The sequence below is a fragment of the Cherax quadricarinatus genome, chromosome 46 (genome assembly GCF_038502225.1).
Source record: "Cherax quadricarinatus isolate ZL_2023a chromosome 46, ASM3850222v1, whole genome shotgun sequence".
Lineage (NCBI taxonomy): Eukaryota > Metazoa > Arthropoda > Malacostraca > Decapoda > Parastacidae > Cherax > Cherax quadricarinatus.
Window position 1 is genome coordinate 19448784 of NC_091337.1, and position 20683 is coordinate 19469466.

Genomic DNA, 20683 nt, shown 5'->3' on the forward strand with positions numbered 1-20683 from the left:
CACACTCCAGACATACTCCAGACATACACACATCAGACATACACACATCAGACATACACACTCCAGACATACTCCAGACATACACACTCCAGACATACACACTCCAGACATACTCCAGACATACACACTCCAGACATACACACTCCAGACATACACACTCCAGACATACTCCAGACATACACACTCCAGACATACACACTCCAGACATACACACTCCAGACATACTCACTCCAGACATACACACTCCAGACATACACACTCCAGACATACTCCAGACATACACACTCCAGACATACTCCAGACATACACACTCCAGACATACACACTCCAGACATACTCCAGACATACTCCAGACATACACACTCCAGACATACACACTCCAGACACTGCCTCTCACTTGAGTGAGGTACAATGATCAAGGTACTAGCTTATCCTTCACTAACTTGAGTGGTCTACCTGGAGTCTACCCGAAGATTGCTCCGGAGGTCAACGCCCCCCCCCCCCGGCCCGGTAATCATCCAGGCATCCCAGTGGATCAGGGCCTCACCAACCAGGCTGTTACTGCTTACCGCACGCAGTACAAGCAAACAAACCACAGCCCGGCTGATCAAACACTGACCTTCGGTATCTGTCCAGTTCCCTCTTGAAAAGAGCCAAGGGTCTATTGGTAATTCCTCTTGTGTAGAATAGAGGGTGTGTGTGTGGAAGGGGGGTTCACGACTGGGTAGGTTAGTGGTTTCTTGTCCAGTCAGTAATCCAGCCTAGGGTCTCTACACTACACAGGAGGCAGTGTGGGGTTGGCAGACAATGGCAATTGCATGTCTCTGTTAAAAGGAAACAGCCACCCCTTGCACGTGGCAGAGTACATGAATGCATTCAAAGACTACTTACGTCGAAGGAGATGCACTGTATCGCGTGTCACTGTCTGCTCTAGCAACGAGAGTTGATCGCGTGTTGTGTTAGAGTCGTGTGACGTAATGACCAATTCACTGTGATGGGACCGCCAGCGAAGTCGCTTGGACTTTCACAGCTGAAGTGTGAGTCAAGTTGCTGGGCACGCCTAGGCCGGGGTGGTGGTCCATAGGGAATGGTGGCAGAGTGGTGCCCAGGGCATATATTGTGTAGAACACTTGTGTAGAACTAAGCCAAATTCTGTCTAACCCTAACTTAGTCTAAATAAATGTAGTAGTAATGTACAATACTGTAACCTGTGAAGGCATAGTAACCACGCTTAGTCCTAGAAATTAGGTATATATGCCCGTGGCCTGGTGGCAAAAGCTCTCGCTTCACACGGCGAGGGTCCGGGTTCGATTCCCGGCCGGGTTGAAACACTGGGCGTGTTTCCTTACACCGGTTGTCTATGTTCATCCATCAGTAAAATGGGTACCTGGTTGTTAGTCGACTGGTGTGGGTCGCATCCTGGGACAAAACTTACTTAATTTGCCCGAAATTCTCTGCATAACAAGCGACTTTCTAGTATGTCATTGATGTCAGCTAGGACTATATACCTTGTACACTACTGGTAGAAATAAAGATATTTATTTATAATTTATGGCACCCCCTGGGGTGTGCTGCATACTCCCTCTCTCCCCCAACTGGGTGGTGGCTTGTAACGATTCTGGGAAATCAGCTATTTCCCACACCCCTTACCTATGATGGGATGCTGTCGAACAGTCCTGGGTCCCGGATACTTATTGTGTTTTCTCTTAGTGTACTCACAACGCCTCTGCTTTTCACTGGGGTATGTTGCAACGTCTGCCTAGTCTTTTGTTTTTGTAAGGAGTGATTTCTGTGTGCATATTTGCATCCACTTCCTTTAAGATTTTCCAGTAGATTATGAAGCATCTCTCTCACCTGCATTGCAGGGAGTACAGGTCAAGAAATTTTAAACATTACCAGGGAACGTTCTCTGTACTTTCTCTAGATCTGTAATTTAGCTTGCCTTAAATGGGGCTGTTAGTGTACAGCAGTATTCCAAACTAAAGATATTAAGTGACTTAAAAGGGATCATCAATAGCATGGCATCCCTTGTTTTGAAGGTTCTCATTATCCATCCTATCATTTTCCTCGCAGATGAGATAATGACAATAGTGTGATCCTTGAAGGCGAGATCCTCTGACATTATCACTTCTAAGTCCTTCGCATTAGTTTTTCACTCTATTGTGTAGTTAGTTTTTTTCATACTCCGTTCTAGCTATTATTTTCTCAAGTTTTCCATAACGAGTAACTGAAATTTGTTATCATTTTACATTATATTGTTTTCCGCATCCCATTGGAAAACTTCGTGTATGTCTACTTGGAGATTTACCATGTCCTCAGTGACACTCTCATGCTGAGTCTAGTGTCGTCTGCAAAGGAAGAGGCGGTGCTTTTATTTACTTCTACGTCTATGTTAGATATGATGATGAGGAAACTAATGGGGGTTAATACTGTGCCTTATGGAACAAAGCTTTTCACTGTGGCAGCCTCCACCTTAACTCTGTTTACCATTACTCTCTGTCTTCTGTTGGTTAGAAAAATAAAGTTCCGTCTGCCCACTTTTCCAGTTATTCCTTGATCCTGCATTTTCTGCGCTATAATACAATGATCGAATACGTCAAAGGCTTTTGCACAGTCTGTGTATACCACATTTGCATTCTGTTTGTCCTTCAGTGCATCCAAGACCAAGTCATAGTGGTCCGGTAGTTGTGAGAACCCATGTTACCCTGAGTTCTCCAATTGCTGGTGCTGGGAATCCAAATGATTGGTGATTTTGCTTCTTAGAATGTGAGGGAAAAGTTCATTAGATAGGAGTGGTGGAAGTATGAATGAATGTGGTAGTAGTTTGTTGGGCAGTCTGCTTATTCCGTTAGGTGGGTGCATCGTTCCCGCTACCCCATACCCGGTGGGAGGTGACGTATGTCCCTCCGACCGGTTATCAGTCACTTGACTTTCGGCTCCCATCAAATCTGCAAGTATTCATTCCACTCCTGTTTAATTTATTGAGTGTTTCGGTTAATTTGGTTTCAACAAAAGCTTCACTCTTGTTTAGGTTTTTATGCTGCAAATTCTTCCTGTCCTGACTTGTGCTTACGTAGTGTAACGTCATTGTTTAATCCTCACCATTTCTTTTAAAGGCCACGTGCCTATCAGGTGAGTGATTTGTCGAGTGGTGTGTAATTTTGTGTTTCTTTATTTTAGCCTTGACTGTCGGCTCGGGTCATCCAGCACAAGTGAGATAAGAGGGGCAGCATTGATCTTGAACAGATTTTTGCATTCAATCTGGCATTTGTACCTACACTGGTCCCCCTTTCCACTTGTAGCCAACTCACAATCAGCTACACACCATTTTAGCAGCCGTTCCCCAGTTATAACACCACCAACATTTCATGGTGGTTCTCTACTGGCGACTCAACTGCTTCGTAAGTGTTGTGGTGGTCAGAGGTTCACAGTCTCTCTGTTCGTCAGAATCTCTACTCGTGTTCGGGTCAATGTCTACTCAGTGTCAACAGTCCCCCTCCCCCATCGCCATCAACAACGGCTCGGCTTTCCAATCCACGATTCAGAGCAACGTGCCCCGGCCATCGGCACGGCACCCTTCTCCACTATATATTGTGTACATATTAGCTTTGAAGCACTAATTATTTATACATTTCATTTTTCATTTCTTTGCTTCAAGTAGGACTAATTTCATGTTTAAGTGTTTTATATTCTTTATTAGTTTTATATTTTTTTTTAACAAGTCGGCCGTCTCCCACCTAGGCAGGGTGACCCAAAAAAGAAAGAAAATCCCCAAAAAGAAAATACTTTCATCATCATTCAACACTTTCACCACACTCACACATTATCACTGTTTTTGCAGAGGTGCTCAGAATACAACAGTTTAGAAGCATATACGTATAAAGATACACAACATATCCCTCCAAACTGCCAATATCCCAAACCCCTCCTTTAGAGTGCAGGCATTGTACTTCCCATTTCCAGGACTCAAGTCCGGCTATATGAAAATAACCGGTTTCCCTGAATCCCTTCACTAAATATTACCCTGCTCACACTCCAACAGATCGTCAGGTCCCAAGTACCATTCGTCTCCATTCACTCCTATCTAACACGCTCACGCACGCTTGCTGGAAGTTCAAGCTCCTTGCCCACAAAACCTCCTTTACCCCCTCTCTCCAACCCTTTCGAGGACGACCCCTACCCCGCCTTCCTTCCCCTATAGATTTATATGCTTTCCATGTCATTCTACTTTGATCCATTCTCTCTAAATGACCAAACCACCTCAGCAACCCCTCTTCTGCCCTCTGACTAATACTTTTATTAACTCCACACCTTTTCCTAATTTCCACACTCCGAATTTTCTGCATAATATTTACACCACACATTGCCCTTAAACAGGACATCTCCACTGCCTCCAACCGTCTCCTCGCTGCTGCATTTACCACCCAAGCTTCACATCCATATAAGAGTGTTGGTACTACTATACTTTCATACATTCCCTTCATTCCCTCCATAGATAACGTTTTTTTGACTCCACATATACCTCAACGCACCACTCACCTTTTTTCCCTCATCAATTCTATACATATATATTATATATATTAATAAAAAAATTATCTTACGTTAACATTGATTTTTCTATCTTTTCATTTGCATAAGGAGGAACCAGCCTTATCGAACACTCGTTGAGGGTCTCACAGGGCTGCACAACCTTCACATAGAACCCTTTCAAAGATTTTTAAACTGTGGGACGTAGGGGAAGGTAGGCAGATGGATTTTCGGTTTCCTAACACACAGAACACAAAAAGTAGTAGTGATCAGGGCAAGATCCAGCATCAGCGAGGTCAAAAGCTCAGTGCCCCAAGGCACTGTCCTGGCACCTCTGCTGTTCCTCATCCTCATAGCAGACATAGACAAAAACACCCGGCACACTTTTGTATCATCATTTGCAGATGAAACTAAAATAAGCATGAAAGTCAGTACGGTAGAGGACACTGAAAAAGTACAGGAAGACATAAACAGGGTTTTCCAGTGGGCAGTGGAAAACATGACGTTCAGTGGTGATAAGTTCCAGCTGCTTAGGTATGGAAAGAATGAAGAACTCAAAAGGAGCACTATATACAAAACTCAAGAGGGTCACCAAATAGAACGTAAGGTCAGCAGACCTTTCTTTTAAAGACCATAACAAGACAAAGATCACGACAGCCAGGAAGATGACGGGGTGGGTATTGAGAACTTTCAAAACAAGGGAAACAATGCCGATGGTGACACTCTTCAAATCACTAGTGCTCCCTCACTTAGAATATTGCTCAGTGCTGACGGCCCCGTTCATGGCAGAAGAAATATCGGAGCTGGAACAAATACAGAGATCGTTTACGGCTCACATTGAGCCAGTAAAGCACCTAAACTACTGGGAACGCCTGCAAGTCTTGAACATGTACTCATTGGAGCGGAGGAGAGAGAGGTTCATGATAATATATACCTGGAAGGTACTCAAGGGCTTGGTCCCAAATCTGCACACTGCCATAACAACATACTGGAGTGAGAGATATGGGAGGAAGTGTAAAATAAACCCAGTGAGGAGCAAGGGTGCGGTGGGGACAATAAGGGAACACTGTATCAACATCCGGGGTCCCAGACTTTTCAACATCTTACCAGAAGATATCAGAAACACTGCTGGAACAAGTGTTGAAGCCTTCAAGAGGAAACTAGAAAAGTATCTTCACCAGGTGCCAGATCAACCAGGCTGTGATGGATATGTGGGGCAGCGGGCCTCCAGCAGCAACAGCCTGGTTGACCAGGCAAGCACCATGGGCCGGGCTCAGAGAGTTGATATACTCTCGAAATTCTTCAAAGGTATAAAGGTAAGGTAGGCGCTATAAGTGTATAATGTCTATAATTCTTTGCTATTGCTTTGCTGCCACCTTTGTGAAGTGGGGCTATATCTGTTGTTTTTAGCGACTGTGGGAAGACACCCGTGTCCAAGCTCCTTTTCCATGAAATCAAAATCAAAATCTCCCTCTCTATAGCACACTTAAGACATGCAATAGGGGTTTCTTGCAGTTCTTGACGAACACAGTTTCACGAGTCTCGGCCTGGGGCAGAGTGCATGGGCATATTATGAATGCTTTTCTTCAAAGTCCAGTGAAGTCAGGATTATGTCAGAAATTCAGCATACAGTGACAGAGTTTTGAGTCTCATTCATGGAAAAATTCATTCGAATAGTCGATCGTAGGTCTGATTAATGGTTCACCAACCAGTCATACTATTACTTCAGTATCCCACTCATTTCTATGCTGTCATCACTGTTAGTCCCATTTTGACTAAGCAAGGGCTCAATCTGTTTTTTTTTCCTTGGATTTGGAAAATGAAAAGAAATATTTTGGATTTCTTTCAGTTTCATTAATTGGTTTTAGCTCCCTCCGTCTCTCGCGGACCCTGTATGATTCCTTTATCTTAAATCGATATTTTCCACTTCACTAGTCAGTGTTTCCTTCTGCATTTCAGATAGTCGAGACCTCTTGAGAAATTTTGTGATTCTTCGCCTGTAGAGGGAGCATCTCTCTCTTTCCAGTTTACATCTTCTCTTCTTTTTCCTTAAAGGAGTGCGCCTTTAGCATACTTCAGCTACTAAAGAGTTAATCCCTTCAAGAGACTGGTTCGGATCTATGTTATTTAAGATACCTTCCCAACACGTTTCATTAAGAACTTGGTTTATTTGATCCAAGTTGATGTTTTTGCTGTTAAAAATGTATTTCGTGAATGCACCCTCGTAACTACTTGCATTTTGTTGGTCAGGATACGTGCATACAACTCTGAACTTTGATTACTTGTGATCTGTATTAACTGTCTTCGATACTATTTTATTTCATACCAGGTCAAATCATTCGTGAAATAAGATCAAGTGTGTTTTTCAGTCATGTTGACTCCACTGTTTACTGGTTTAGTTTGAATTTATTAGATTCAACAGCTTATGTGTGTGAAAATTTTCATCTGAGCTGCCTTCTGGGTTTATCTCCATTCGTTAGATTCTTCCATTTTATGTCATAAACTGAAATCAACAAGCAACAAGACATTTGGGGCTTGAGTTGAAAGATTTTCCAGATAGTAACTAATTTCTAATAACTGGTCCTTGAACTGTTGGGAGGTTACATCTGGCGGCTTGTATCCAATCACAATGACTAGGATTTGGCTCTCAATCGTTACTGCCAAATCTTCAACTAGATCATTTATGGTGTTAAGTAATTATGGGCAAATGAGCGACTCTCTAACATACAGGCCAACTCCACCCTTATTCCCTCTTCTTTCTGCCGCATCTAAATGAGTCGTACCCTGTCATCCATATTTCTCCGTATTTCGTTGTCAAAGTGTGGGGTCTCCCTGAAAGTCACAAACATTACTTTTGACTCCACGAAAAATCCACTGATGAAAGGTATTTTGTTGTTGGTGGATGGCTTAAGGTCCTGTATATTCGCAAATATAAATGAAGCTGTATTGCTTGTTGTGAGGTATGCAACAGAATAAACAAGGTACTAGCTTAGCCAACACTGCCTCTAACTTGAGTGTGGTACAATGATCAAGATGCTAGCTAAGACTACACTGCCTCTCACTCTGTGGTACTTATGGGTAAAGTATAGTGCAACTAGTCTCACTACATCACTTTACAAAAGTCGCCGTAGTTAAGGAAAGTACAATTCACAGCTAAGGTTAGGAAGCTTCAGGCTTGCAGATATTCCTGGACCATAACATGTAGATGTTCCTGGACCATGACATGTAGATATTTCTGGACCATGACATGTAGATATTTCTGGACCATAACATGTAGATTTTCCTGGACCATGACATGTAGATATTCCTGGACCATGACATGTAGAATCCGAATCCGAATCGAGGACGACGAGATCTGTAGTAAGATGGGAAGGAAGAAGGATATGGAAGGATGGAAATAACTGGAAAAGGATGGGGAGGAGGGGAAGAGGAGGAATCAAGGCAAGTGGCCCAACCACTTTGGGAAATGTGGTACAAAAGTACTGGAGACGTAGATAGAGAGGCTTGACTGATGTCATTGCTTGGCTCACTAGGAGAGGATGGCGAAGGCAGCGGTAGGAGCTGGGAGTGTCAGAAGGCAGCAAGCAGGATGAGTTGGTTATGGTCTTAAACCGTTTATCAGTGCGGTAAATTGTTTTCGGGAGAGTTGTATCACACTTATGGGAGAGCTGTAGTAGTATTCGTTGGTTTGGAGTTCGTGGAGTATCTGGTTGTAGGTAGGGAATGGTCTTTCTTCGCTTTGGTGCGATACAGTGTTGTCTTGGAGATGTTGGATGAGTTCTAGGCGAGTCATGCTTGCAGGGTACAGCCTCGTGGTGTAGAATATGAGTCCTTTGTGTTTAACCCATGGTGTTCCAGGTAATCGACGTGAGCTAAGTAGAGAAGGCGGTGGTGGAGTAGAGGAAGGTGGTGTTGCTTCGTTTACAACTTCAGTAGACGAATTAGAAGATGTTTCTGGTGGTAAGGCTTCTGATTGGTTGGATTCAGTGAGAGGTGGTGGCGGTGGAGGCTTCTCATTGGTCGTTGTTGGATTGACGTCACTAGTTGGTGGTGTTGATGGAACTTCTGCAGAAGAGTTGGCGATTAAGTTTTTGGTGAATTTGAGAATTTCTTCAGAAGGTGGAGATGCTGGAAATGTAAATGAAGGCATGTTATTTAATGCAAATAACTCGTTGATGGTAGAGTTAAATGATCCAGGTACAGCCATGTTTTGCAATTGAGCATATAGTAGACAGTAGTGAATCTTCGTTACGTCACATGTTGGAGGAGTGATGGTAGTGGTGGTGGTGGAGGCGGGCTGAGTAGATGCTTGAAGTAATTTTGTAGTGTCTGCTTGTATTTTTGCAATTGCTGCATACGTTGGAGTGTTGCTAGTAGGTTTTTTCTTTGCTGCATCTTGTGTTTTCTTCATAATATCCTTTCTTGTAGGACATTTTGCTGCCAGTGTATGGTGATCATTACTCTTGCAGTTTAAGCACGCTGGTATGACATGTAGATGTTCCTGGACCATGACATGTAGATGTTCCTGGACCATGACATGTAGATATTTCTGGACCATGACATGTAGATATTCCTGGACCATGACATGTAGATATTCCTGGACCATGACATGTAGATGTTCCTGGACCATAACATGTAGATGTTCCTGGACCATAACATGTACATATTCCTGGACCACGACATTTAGATATTCCTGGACCATGACATGTAGATATTCCTGGACCATGACATGTAGATGTTCCTGGACCATGACATGTAGATGTTCCTGGACCATGACATGTAGATGTTCCTGGACCATGACATGTAGATGTTCCTGAACCATGACATGTAGATGTTCCTGGACCATGACATGTAGATGTTCTGGGACCATGACATGTAGATGTTCCTGAACCATGACATGTAGATGTTCCTGGACCATGACATGTAGATGTTCCTGGACCATGACATGTAGATGTTCCTGGACCATAACATGTAGATGTTCCTGGACCATGACATGTAGATGTTCCTGGACCATGACATGTAGATGTTCCTGGACCATGACATGTAGATGTTCCTGGACCATGACATGTAGATGTTCCTGGACCATGACATGTAGATGTTCCTGGACCATGACATGTAGATGTTCTGGGACCATGACATGTAGATGTTCCTGGACCATGAAATGTAGATGTTCCTGGACCATGAAATGTAGATGTTCCTGGACCATGACATGTAGATGTTCGTGGACCATGACATGTAGATGTTCCTGGACCATGACATGTAGATGTTCCTGGACCATGACATGAAGATGCTCCTGGACCATGACATAGATGTTCCTGGACCATGACATAAAGATGTTCCTGGATCATGACATGTAGATGTTCCTTGACCATGACATGTAGATATTCCTGGACCATGACATAAAGATGTTCCTGGACCATGACATGTAGATGTTCCTGGACCATGACATGTAGATGTTCCTGGACCATGACATGTAGATGTTATTGGGCCATGAGTTGTAAATGTTTCTGGACCATGACATGCAGATGTTCCTGGACCATGACATGTAGATGTTCCTGGACCATGACATGTAGATGTTCCTGGACCATGACATGCAAATGTTCCTGGACCATGACATGCAGATGTTCCTGGACCATGACATGCAGATGTTCCTGGACCATAACATGTAGATGCTCCTGGACCATGACATGTAGATGGGTCCTGCACCATGAGGTGTAGATAGGTCCTGGACCATATGTGTAGATAGGTCCTCGACCATATGTGTAGATAGGTCCTGGACCATATGTGTAGATAGGTCCTCGACCATATGTGTAGACAGGTCCTGGACCATATGTGTAGATAGGTCTTGGACCATATATGTAGACATGTCCTGGACCATTTGTGTAGACAGGTCCTGGACCATATGTGTAGACAGGTCCTGGACCATATGTGTAGATAGGTCCTGGACCATGTGTAGATAGGTCCTGGACCATATGTGTAGATAGGTCCTGGACCATATGTGTAGATAGGTCCTGGACCATATGTGTAGATAGGTCCTGGACCATATGTGTAGATAGGTCCTGGACCATATGTGTAGATAGGTCCTGGACCATATGTGTAGATAGGTCCTGGACCATATGTGTAGATAGGTCCTGGACCATATGTGTAGATAGGTCCTGGACCATATGTGTAGATAGGTCCTGGACCATATGTGTAGATAGGTCCTGGACCATGTGTAGATAGGTCCTGGACCATGTGTAGATAGGTCCTGGACCATGTGTAGATAGGTCCTGGACCATGTGTAGATAGGTCCTGGACCATGTGTAGATAGGTCCTGGACCATGTGTAGATAGGTCCTGGACCATATGTGTAGATAGGTCCTGGACCATGTGTAGATAGGTCCTGGACCATGTGTAGATAGGTCCTGGACCATGTGTAGATAGGTCCTGGACCATGTGTAGATAGGTCCTGGACCATGTGTAGATAGGTCCTGGACCATATGTGTAGATAGGTCCTGGACCATGTGTAGATAGGTCCTGGACCATATGTGTAGATAGGTCCTGGACCATGTTGCGAGCAGGTAGTTGGCTCGGTGGTCTGAAAACATACATCAAACGGAACAATAAGAGAATGACAAAAAACATACTAACAAAAATAACATTACACTCAATTAAAATAATCAGAATCGTTTAACACTTCCATTAAATCGCTAGTGTTAAGACTCCTGGAAGTTCCCTGAGGTCTCTACAGGCGCCCGGAAAATGAAAAACACGTCCGCAAAAAACAAAAACAAGAAAAAGGCCTAAAGTGCAGTCGAACAATGAAAATGCATTGAATAGTTACTGTCTACAAGCTACACAGAGTTGGGGGGCAGCTGTAAACAGGAGGCTATAGGTGAGACTCTTGTATTTTGACTTGTGTTTCGTGTACGTGGTTTGTGTTCTTCTCTTAAGAATATAAGAGCTTAAGAAAGAAGAAGCACTGCAGCAGACCTACTGGCCCGTGCTAGGCAAGTCCAAATCACCTACTGGCCGAAGCCAGTCAAGTCCAAGTCACATTCACTTAAGAAGGCTGGAGCCCCACATCAGACACACCCACTCACGTATCTAACCTCGTTTTAAAACTACACAAGGGTTTAGCTTTAATGACCGTACTCGAGAGTTTGTTCCACTCATCCATAACTCTATTACCAAACTATTACTTTCCTACATCCCTTCTGAACCTAAACGTTTCCAGCTTGAAACCATTAATGCGAATCCTGTCTTGCCTAGATACTTTTAGCACATTATGTATTAGCATCCCCTATATTTATTCCTGTTTTCCATTTATACAACTCGATCATATCCTCTCTATGTCTTTCTAGAGAGTGCAGATTCAGGGCCCTCAGTCTATCCTCATAGGGAAGATTTCTGATACATGAGATCAACTTTGTCATCCTCCTTTGTACGTTTTCCAGTACATTTATATCCATTCTGTAATACGGTGACCAGAACTGCGCAGCATAATCTAAATGAGACCTAACAAAGGATATACAGAGTTGAAGAATAACTTTATTCTTGATATTATTTTTATCTTGGAGTAAGTCTAGACGGTCATGAAATATAATATTTGTGAAACTACTCTGGTCTGGCCGGAGTTTAGAAGTATCGTAGACTTAAGAATAAAGTCAAAATACGTGACTGTGAGAGTTCACAAATAATCCGCACTAAGACAGGAAACTACACGACGTTTCCGGTTTTCCCGGACCAACTCAGCAAGAAAATAAGACATCAGAAAACAGGTCTAAAAGGAGTTGTGGAAGAAGTTATTGGCAGCAGTGGCGGCGGCAGCAGCAAAGGTGATGGAAGTGTTGTTGTTGGTGGTGGTGGCAGTAGCAGTAGTAATAGTAGTAGTAGTAATAGTAGTAGCAGTAGTAGTAGTAACAGTATTAGTAGTAGTAACAGTAGTAGTAATAGTAGTAGTAGTAACAGTAGTAGTAGTAGTAACAGTAGTAGTAGTAGTAACAGTAGTAGTAGTAGTAACAGCAGCAGTAGTAGTAGTAACAGCACTAGTAGTAACAGTAGTAGTAGTAGTAACAGCAGCAGTAGTAGCAGTAACAGCACTAATAGTAACAGTAGTAGTAACAGTAGTAACAGTAGTAGTAGTAGCAGCAGCAGCAGCAGCAACAGCAGCAGCAGCAGCAGCAGCAGCAGCAACAGCAGCAGCAGTAACAGCTGCAGCAGCAGCAGCAGCAGCAGCAGCAGTAGTAGATGGAGTAGTAGGAGTAAAAGTAGTAATAGTAGTGGCAGTAATAATAGTTGTAGTAACAGTAGTAATAGTTACGGAAACAGTAGCAGAAATGGGAAAATAACATCTTAAGAAGATGTAGAAACAGGTAACTTCAGCGTCTAACAGAGTTCTTAACAGGGATCACAACGGAAGGAAGAGGCTGAGTGCAGTAGGTCCATGTTAGCTAACAGAGAGGAATAACGAGTAAGTAGAAAGTCAGAAGACGGGAAAAGTGAAAGAAATACAGAAGTCAGGTCAAGTGAAAAGGTGAGGAGAAGGCAAAGGTCAGGTCAAGTCTTGAGAGCTCTGAAGATCAGATCATTTCTCAACGTATTGAGAAAGGCAGACATCTTCAGAAACAAAGCAGAGAATAAGATTAAAGTTAGAAATGCTATGGAGGCTAGAAAAGGTATATATAATTTTACTATAACTACGACAGCTGACAGGACAGGAAGGAGAGCGTTGTTAGTATTAGCATAGCGAGTAAGTATATCAGAAAGAAAGTGGCCAGTTCCAACAGGGTACACTTGGGTGGAATAAGTTTTGTGTCTGTCAATGTCCGAGTATCTTACGTCATTACTTTCGTCCCGTGTGTTTACAACTTCTTGGTGGTGGCGGACAAAGAGTTGTGAAGGGCAGGAGTCTGGACCGTGTTGCACTGGGCTGAGTAAATCGTGATTCCATATGTTTATCAATCTCACAAGTCAGCGTTCTCAAATGTTTTGATAATGTATGACGTCAGTGTTATCCATTTGAAGTTTTTTTGCAAGTCCATTACTGCCACTTTTGTGAAGTTGTGCTACATCACTGTTTGATAGTGATTATGGTAATATTTTTTTATGAATCGAGTTCCACACGTCTGGTGTAGCCTTCATGGAATCTATTACTTACCATTCAACAGGCACTGTATTACCTTACCTGGTAAGCACTTCCCCATAAATATATTAATAATAATAATAATAATAATAATAATAATAATGTCACAACGAAGGAAAGATAATCTTAAGTGAGAGATCACCAACAGAAAATAAAACTTAAGCTGTTGTACTAGACAACAGAATAATACACAAATAACCTGCACATAAAAGAGAGAAGCTTACGACGACATTTCGGTTTGACTCCGACCATTAACAAAGTTAGTGTGACTTGTAAATGGTCCAAGTCGGACCGAAACGTCGTCGTAAGCTTCTGTATCTTATGTGCAGGTTATTTGTGTACTGTTCCAGTCACAGTATGATGTCTTTTTGTTCTTCAAGAGAAACTCAACAAGTACTCCTGCCAAGTGTCCCATCAAACCAAGCTTTGATACACAGGAGTATGTGGGTAAACGGACCGCCAGCAGTAACACCCTAATTGCTTCAATAAGCAGGAGACAAGCCTGGTCCAGGGCCGGGCTGCGCGAGTACGAAAACTCTCGAAACCCTTCAAAGGCATATTTTAATAAAAGAATGATTTATTTGTTCCTAGGTTCTCGAATTAGTGTGTGTGTACTCACCTAGTTGTGCTTGCAGGGGTCGATTCACAGCTCCTGGCCCCCGCCTCTCCACTGGTCGCTAATAGGTCACTCTTCCTTCTCCATGAGCTGTATCATACCTCTTCTTAAAGCTATGTATGGATCCTGCCTCCACTACATCACTTCCCATACTATTCCACTTTCTGACAACTCTGTGACTGAAGAAATACTTCCTAACATCCCTGTGATTCATCTGAATCTTCAGCTTCCAATTGTGACCCCTTTGTTGCTGTGTCCCATCTCTGGAATATCCTGTCTCTTCTCATCTTGCCAATTCCTCTCAGTATTTTATATGTCCTTAACATATCCCCCTTATCTCTCCTGTCCTCCAGTGTCGTCAGGCCGATTTCCCTTAACCTCTCTTCATAGGATATGCCCCTTAGCTCCGGGACTAGTCTTGTTGCAAACCTTTGTACTTTCTCAAATTTCCTTACATGCTTCGCTAGGTGTGGGTTCCAAGCTGGTGCTGCATACTGCAATAAAGGCCTGACATACACGGTGTACAGGGTCCTGAACGATTCCTTGAGATGTCGGAATGATATTCTTAGGTTTGCTAGGCGTCCATATGCTGCAGCAGTTATTTGATTGGTGTGTGCCAGGTGTTATACTCACCCCAAGATCCTTTTCCTTGAGTGAGGTTTGTAATCTCTGGCCCCATAGATTGTACTCCGTCTGCAGTCTTCTTTGGCCTTCCCCAATCTTCATAACTTTGCACTTGGTGGGGTTGAACTCCAGGAGTCATTTTCTGGACCAGGCCTGCAACTTGTCCAGATCCCTTTGTAGTTCTGCCTGGTCCTCGTCCGACTGAATTCTTCTCATCAACTTCACATCTGCAAACAGGGACATTCTTGAGTCTATTTCTTCCGTCATGTCGTTCATATATACCAGAAACAACACCGGTCCTAAGACTGACCCCTGTGGAACCCTGCTCGTCACAGGCGCCCACTCTGACACCTCGTCACATATCATGACTCGCTGATGTCTTCCCCACAGGTATTCCCTGATCCATTGCAGTGCCTTCCCTGTTTAACCTGCCTGTTCCTCAAGCTTATGCACTAATCTTTTGTGTGGAACTGTCATAAGCCTTCTTCAGTCCAACAAAACGCAATCTACCAACCCCTCTCTCTTTTGTCTTACTGCTGTCACCCTGTCATAGAACCCCAGTAGGTTCATGACACATGATTTCCCGTCCCTGAAACCGTGTTGGTTGTCGCTGATAAACTCATTCCTTTCTAGGTGCTCCACCACTCTTCTCCTGACTTTGCATACTATACATGTCAGTGACACTGGTCTGTAGTTTAATGCTTCGTGTCTGTCTAATTTTTTTTAAAATTGGGACTATGTTTGCTGTCTTCCATACCTCAGGCAGTCGCCCTGTTTCGAGAGATGTGTTGAAGATTGTTGTTAGTGGCCTACATAGCGCCTCTGCTCCCTCTTTCAGGACCCATAGAGAGATGTTATCTGGCCCCATCGCCTTTGAGGTATCTAGCTCGCTTAGCAGCCTCTTCACTTCTTCCTCGGTTGTATGTACTGTGTCCAACACTTGATGGTGTATCCCAACTCTCCGTCTTTCCAGAGTCCCTTCTGTCTCCTCTGTGAACACTACTTTGAATCTCGTGTTGAGCTCCTCATATACTTATCGGTCGTTTCTTGTGATCTCCGTTCCTTCCTTCCTCAGCCTGATTACCTGGTACCTGACTATTTTCCTCCTGATGTGGTTGTACAACAGCTTTGGATCATATCTGGCGTTCGCTGCTATGTCATTTTCATATTGTCGTTGGGCCTGCCTTCTTACCTGTGCATATTCATTTCTGGCTCTACGACTGCTCTCCTTATTCTCCTGGGTCCTTTGCCTTCTATACTTCTTCCATTCCCTAGCACACTTGGTTCTGGCCTATCTACACTTCTGAGTGAACCAAGGGCTCATCCTGGCCTTCTCGTTATTTCTGTTACCTCTGGGCACATATCTCTCCTCAGTTTCCTTGCATATTGTTGTCACATATTCCATCATTTAATTACTGACTTCCCTGCCAGTGCTCTGTCCCACTGAACCTCGTGCAGGAAATTCTTCATGCTACTCTTGTAGTTTGGCTTCGTTCGTCCTGCCCTTCCTATCTCCCTCTCCACTTGTAACTCTATGTATTCGAAGCTCAAAGCCATGTGGTCACTAGCCCCGAGGGGTCTTTCATATGTGATGTCCTCAATATCTGCACTACTCAAGATGAATACTAGGTCCAGTATTGCTGGTTTATCCTCTCCTCCCTCCCTCTGGTAGTGTCCCTTTTGCGTTGGTACACGAGATTTTCCAGAGCCAGTGTGTGTGTGTGTGTGTGTGTGTGTGTGTGTGTGTGTGTGTGTGTGTGTGTGTGTGTGTGTGTGTGTGTGTGTGTGTGTGTGTGTTGGGCGGGTGCTGGTAGAGGGGAAGGCACAAGAGAAGATATTATCTTGAACCAGGATTAATTATCTAACCTAATTGTCGAAGAGATGCTACTAATTTCGGGTGAGTTTATGATGGTGGGAAGAATAGTGAGATGAGGACCGGTCCATAGACGAGGACCGGTCCATAGGTGAGGACTGGTCCACAGATGGGGATTGGTGGAGGATGAGGACCGGTTCATAGATGAAGACCAGTCCATAGACGAGGACCGGTCCATAGAAGAGTACTGGTCCATAAACTAGGACCGGTCCATAGACGAGGACCGGTCCATCACCACCTTGCTTCTTGTCCTCTGCTATTCCTCCTCACTGTTTTCCTACACAACTTCTCGTTCTCATCGTCTCTTCCCTTCATCTTCCTCTCCTTCATTCCTTTTATTTTCTGTTTCTTCTCGTCTCCTCATCGTTATCCTCTTCTGCTCGACCTTTCCTTGTTCTCCCTTCTTATTCTTCTTTTTAATCACCTTCTTCATTTTTTTCATCATTTTCATCTTCTTTTTCATCACGTTGCTCTTTGTCATCTGTATCTTCTTAGTCACCTTCATCTTTCTCTTCACCCTCTTCTTCTTCATCATCATTATCGTCTTCATCATCATTTTCAACATCACTATCATCACCATCATCACTATCATCGTCTTCATCACCATCATCGTCTTCATCACCATCAGCATCGTCATCACCATCATCATCGTCTTCATTATCACCATCATCGTCTTCATTATCACCATCATCATCGTCTTCATTATCACCATCATCATCGTCTTCATTATCACCATCATCGTCTTCATTATTACCATCATCGTCTTCATCACCATCATCGTCTTCATTATGACCATCATCGTCTTCATTATCACCATCATCGTCTTCATTATCACCATCATCATCGTCTTCATCACCATCATCATCGTCTTCATTATCACCATCATCGTCTTCATTATCACCATCATCATTGTCTTCATTATCACCATCATCGTCTTCATTATCACCATCATCATCGTCTTCATTATCACCATCATGGTCTTCACCATCATCATGGTGTTCCCCATCATCATCATGATGGTGCAGCAGAGGGTGTGAGAGTGTCCTGGTTCACTAGTGGGTGTTTCCAGTTATCCCACAACACAGGATATAACATCACTCATAATACACCAGGTTTATGTACTCCTCCTCATACTAACTCTCGCACATCCAACTTAACTCACTGATATACCTTGTAAACATTTTTAAACAGACGTGAGTAGCCACAAACAATTGTAAACGTCAACATTTCTTACGAAAGTATTCTTATTAGTTGATGTAGTGGCAGTAACAGCAGCCATCATGCTTGCATCTTTTCTCTCTCTCTCTCTCTCTCTCTCTCTCTCTCTCTCTCTCTCTCTCTCTCTTTTTTTTTTTTTTTTTTTTTTTTTTTTACACAGGGTTTGACAAGGTTAAGGATCCCTAGCTTTATTGACAGCTATTTACAGGTTAAGGATTCCTAACTTTATTGGCAAGCTAAGAGCTGTTACCTACATCAGCTCATTTGAAAGCATTTTTGTTATGAGACATACAAGTAGGGAACAGGATGAAGTTGGAGCCATCTGTGGGCCAGCATTTTCATTTGATCAACTGACGTTATCTCGTTGACATCATTATGCTGTACGAATGTGTTCCATACTCGAGTCATCCTGGGTATGTATGATCTCAGATGGAGTGATGTTCTGGAGAAGGGTACAGCCAGAGTGAAGTTGCTGCTTTCTGCCCGTCTTGTGGCATAAAAGCTTGTTTCACGCTGTCCTCGAAGTGGATCCAAGTGTGGTATTTTGACAATATTGGCCTTGTACATAACAGTAAGGCCACCCACATCCCTCCTATGTTGAAGGCTCTGCTGAAATGACAGATCTATCCAGGATGGGTCCAGGCGAGAGATGAGACGTCTTGCTCTGTTCTCTACTCTGTCAAGCAGTCGCAGATGAGAGGGGGGGCAGGCAAACCAAGAAAGTGGAGCATACTCAAGGTGTGAGCGTACTTGTGCCTCGTACAGGATCTTGCAACCCCTACTGTCAAGCAGATGCGAGATACGGCGAAGTGCTGTAAGCTTCCTGGCTGCCTTGTTTGCAAGATTTACAACATGGTTCTTCATGGTTAGTTTGGAGTCAAATTTCACCCCAAGGATATCAACTTCTTCTCCAGGTGCCAACATCGTCCCATTCATCCTTACTACTGCGCCAGCATTACCATCATGGTGCCTAGAGACGAACATCATTTGCGTTTTTTCAGGTGCAAATGTTACTTGCCATCTATTTCCCCAAGCTGATATAGCTCTCAGCTGGTGATTGATGTAGCTTAGAGCAGCTGGCATTTCTTCTCTTGGATAAGTGAATGTCAGTGTACAGTCGTCTGCATATGCATGTGATTCTGGGATGAGATGAAGAAGGTCGTTGAAGTAGACATTCCATAACAGTGGACCCAGCACACTTCCTTGTGGAACGCTTGCCCCAATAGGATGCCTTGCTGATTCCGTTCCATTGAGGACTACACTTAGAGATCTACCATGAAGGTAATCACTGAGGAGACATAGCGTAGAGCCTGCAATTCCCAGTGCTTGAAGTTTTGCTAAGAGGCCCTGGTGCCACACCCGGTCGAAAGCGCCAGCAATGTCCAGTGCTACCACACAGCTGACTTTGGATTCATCCAGTGACTGGTGCCACTTAGTGGAGAGGTTTAACAACAGATCAGCAGCAGAGTAACCTTTCCTGAAGCCATATTGACGATCACAAAGTAGTGAGTGGTAGTCAAAAAAATCTGTCATTTGTCTTGAGATTATTGTCTCAAGGATCTTACCAGTGATTGACAGGAGTGACACTGGTCTGTAGTTGCTGATTTCTGCTCTGCTCTTCTTTTTGTGAACAGGGACTACATTTGCCTCTTTCCATGGAGAGGGCCATTTACACTGTACTAGGCAGTGCTGAAAGATGCGAGTTAGAGGTGCTGCTAGCTGGTCTGCACATCTTCTCAACAATCTTGGGCTCAACTTGTCTGGGCCCACAGCCTTTTCTTGGTCAAGTGATTTAAGAAGGAAATGCACCTCCTCCTGCCTTATTGTCACCACTGACAGTTTTGACACAGTTCTTGCAGCTAGCCAAGGAGGGTCCCTTGCTGGATCAGGAACTTGCATTTTGGTAGCAAAGTGTTCAGCAAAGAGGTCCGCCTTCTCTTGACTACTAGTAGAGGTGGTCCCATCCTGTCGATTTAGAGGTGGAATAAGTTCATCAGGCAGATAACCTTGTCTGTCCTTGACCAGGGACCACCAGGTTTTGGAGCCTACCCTACCTGATGCTAACTTTCTTTTAGTGTCCACCTCCCATTTAGTAATGGCCCACTTTTGAACATCACCCATATGCCTACAGGCTTGCATGTGCAAGTTCCTGTTATAGGTGGTAGGATGTCTCTTATACCTTCGCCATGCTTTGTACTTAGCAGTAGCAGCCTCTCTACAACGAAAGCCAAACCAAGGCTGATCTGTAGGCTTTGTCACATATTGCCGGTGAGGAATGTGTTCTTGTTGCAGATTAAGGATGTGTCCAGTGAAGGCTTTCACTTGGTTGTCAACATCCCCCTGGAGAAGAGCATTCCAGTCGGTGGTGGCGAGCTCAGAGCAAAGGGCTGGCCAATTACCTCTTTCCCATAGCCAGGTTGTGCGTGTGGACTCCTCACCTCGTTCTGTTGGGATCTTAAGTGTGGTAAAAACAGCCTTGTGGTCAGACGATCCAACGTAGCCGAGGGGTTGACAAGTGACTATGCCTTCTGCCAGATCACTCACTACTGGGTCAAGGGAGGAGCCAGAGATATGAGTAGGGAAATCAACAAAGTTTCTCATGTCAAACACTGCAAGAAGGTCATCAAAGTCCCTCTGTATAAGGTGCTGGTTGAGGTCACCAACAATTATAATATGTTGACAGTTGTGTTGTAGCAGAAGGG

At 43.8% G+C, this 20683-nt stretch overlaps 1 protein-coding gene across 3 annotated transcripts in view; it reads right to left on the reverse strand.

Annotated features, from left to right (window-relative positions):
* The window catches only part of LOC128696635 (protein N-terminal asparagine amidohydrolase), a 973206-nt gene that overhangs the window by 231248 nt on the left and 721275 nt on the right, over positions 1–20683 (reverse strand). The window lies entirely within an intron of this gene.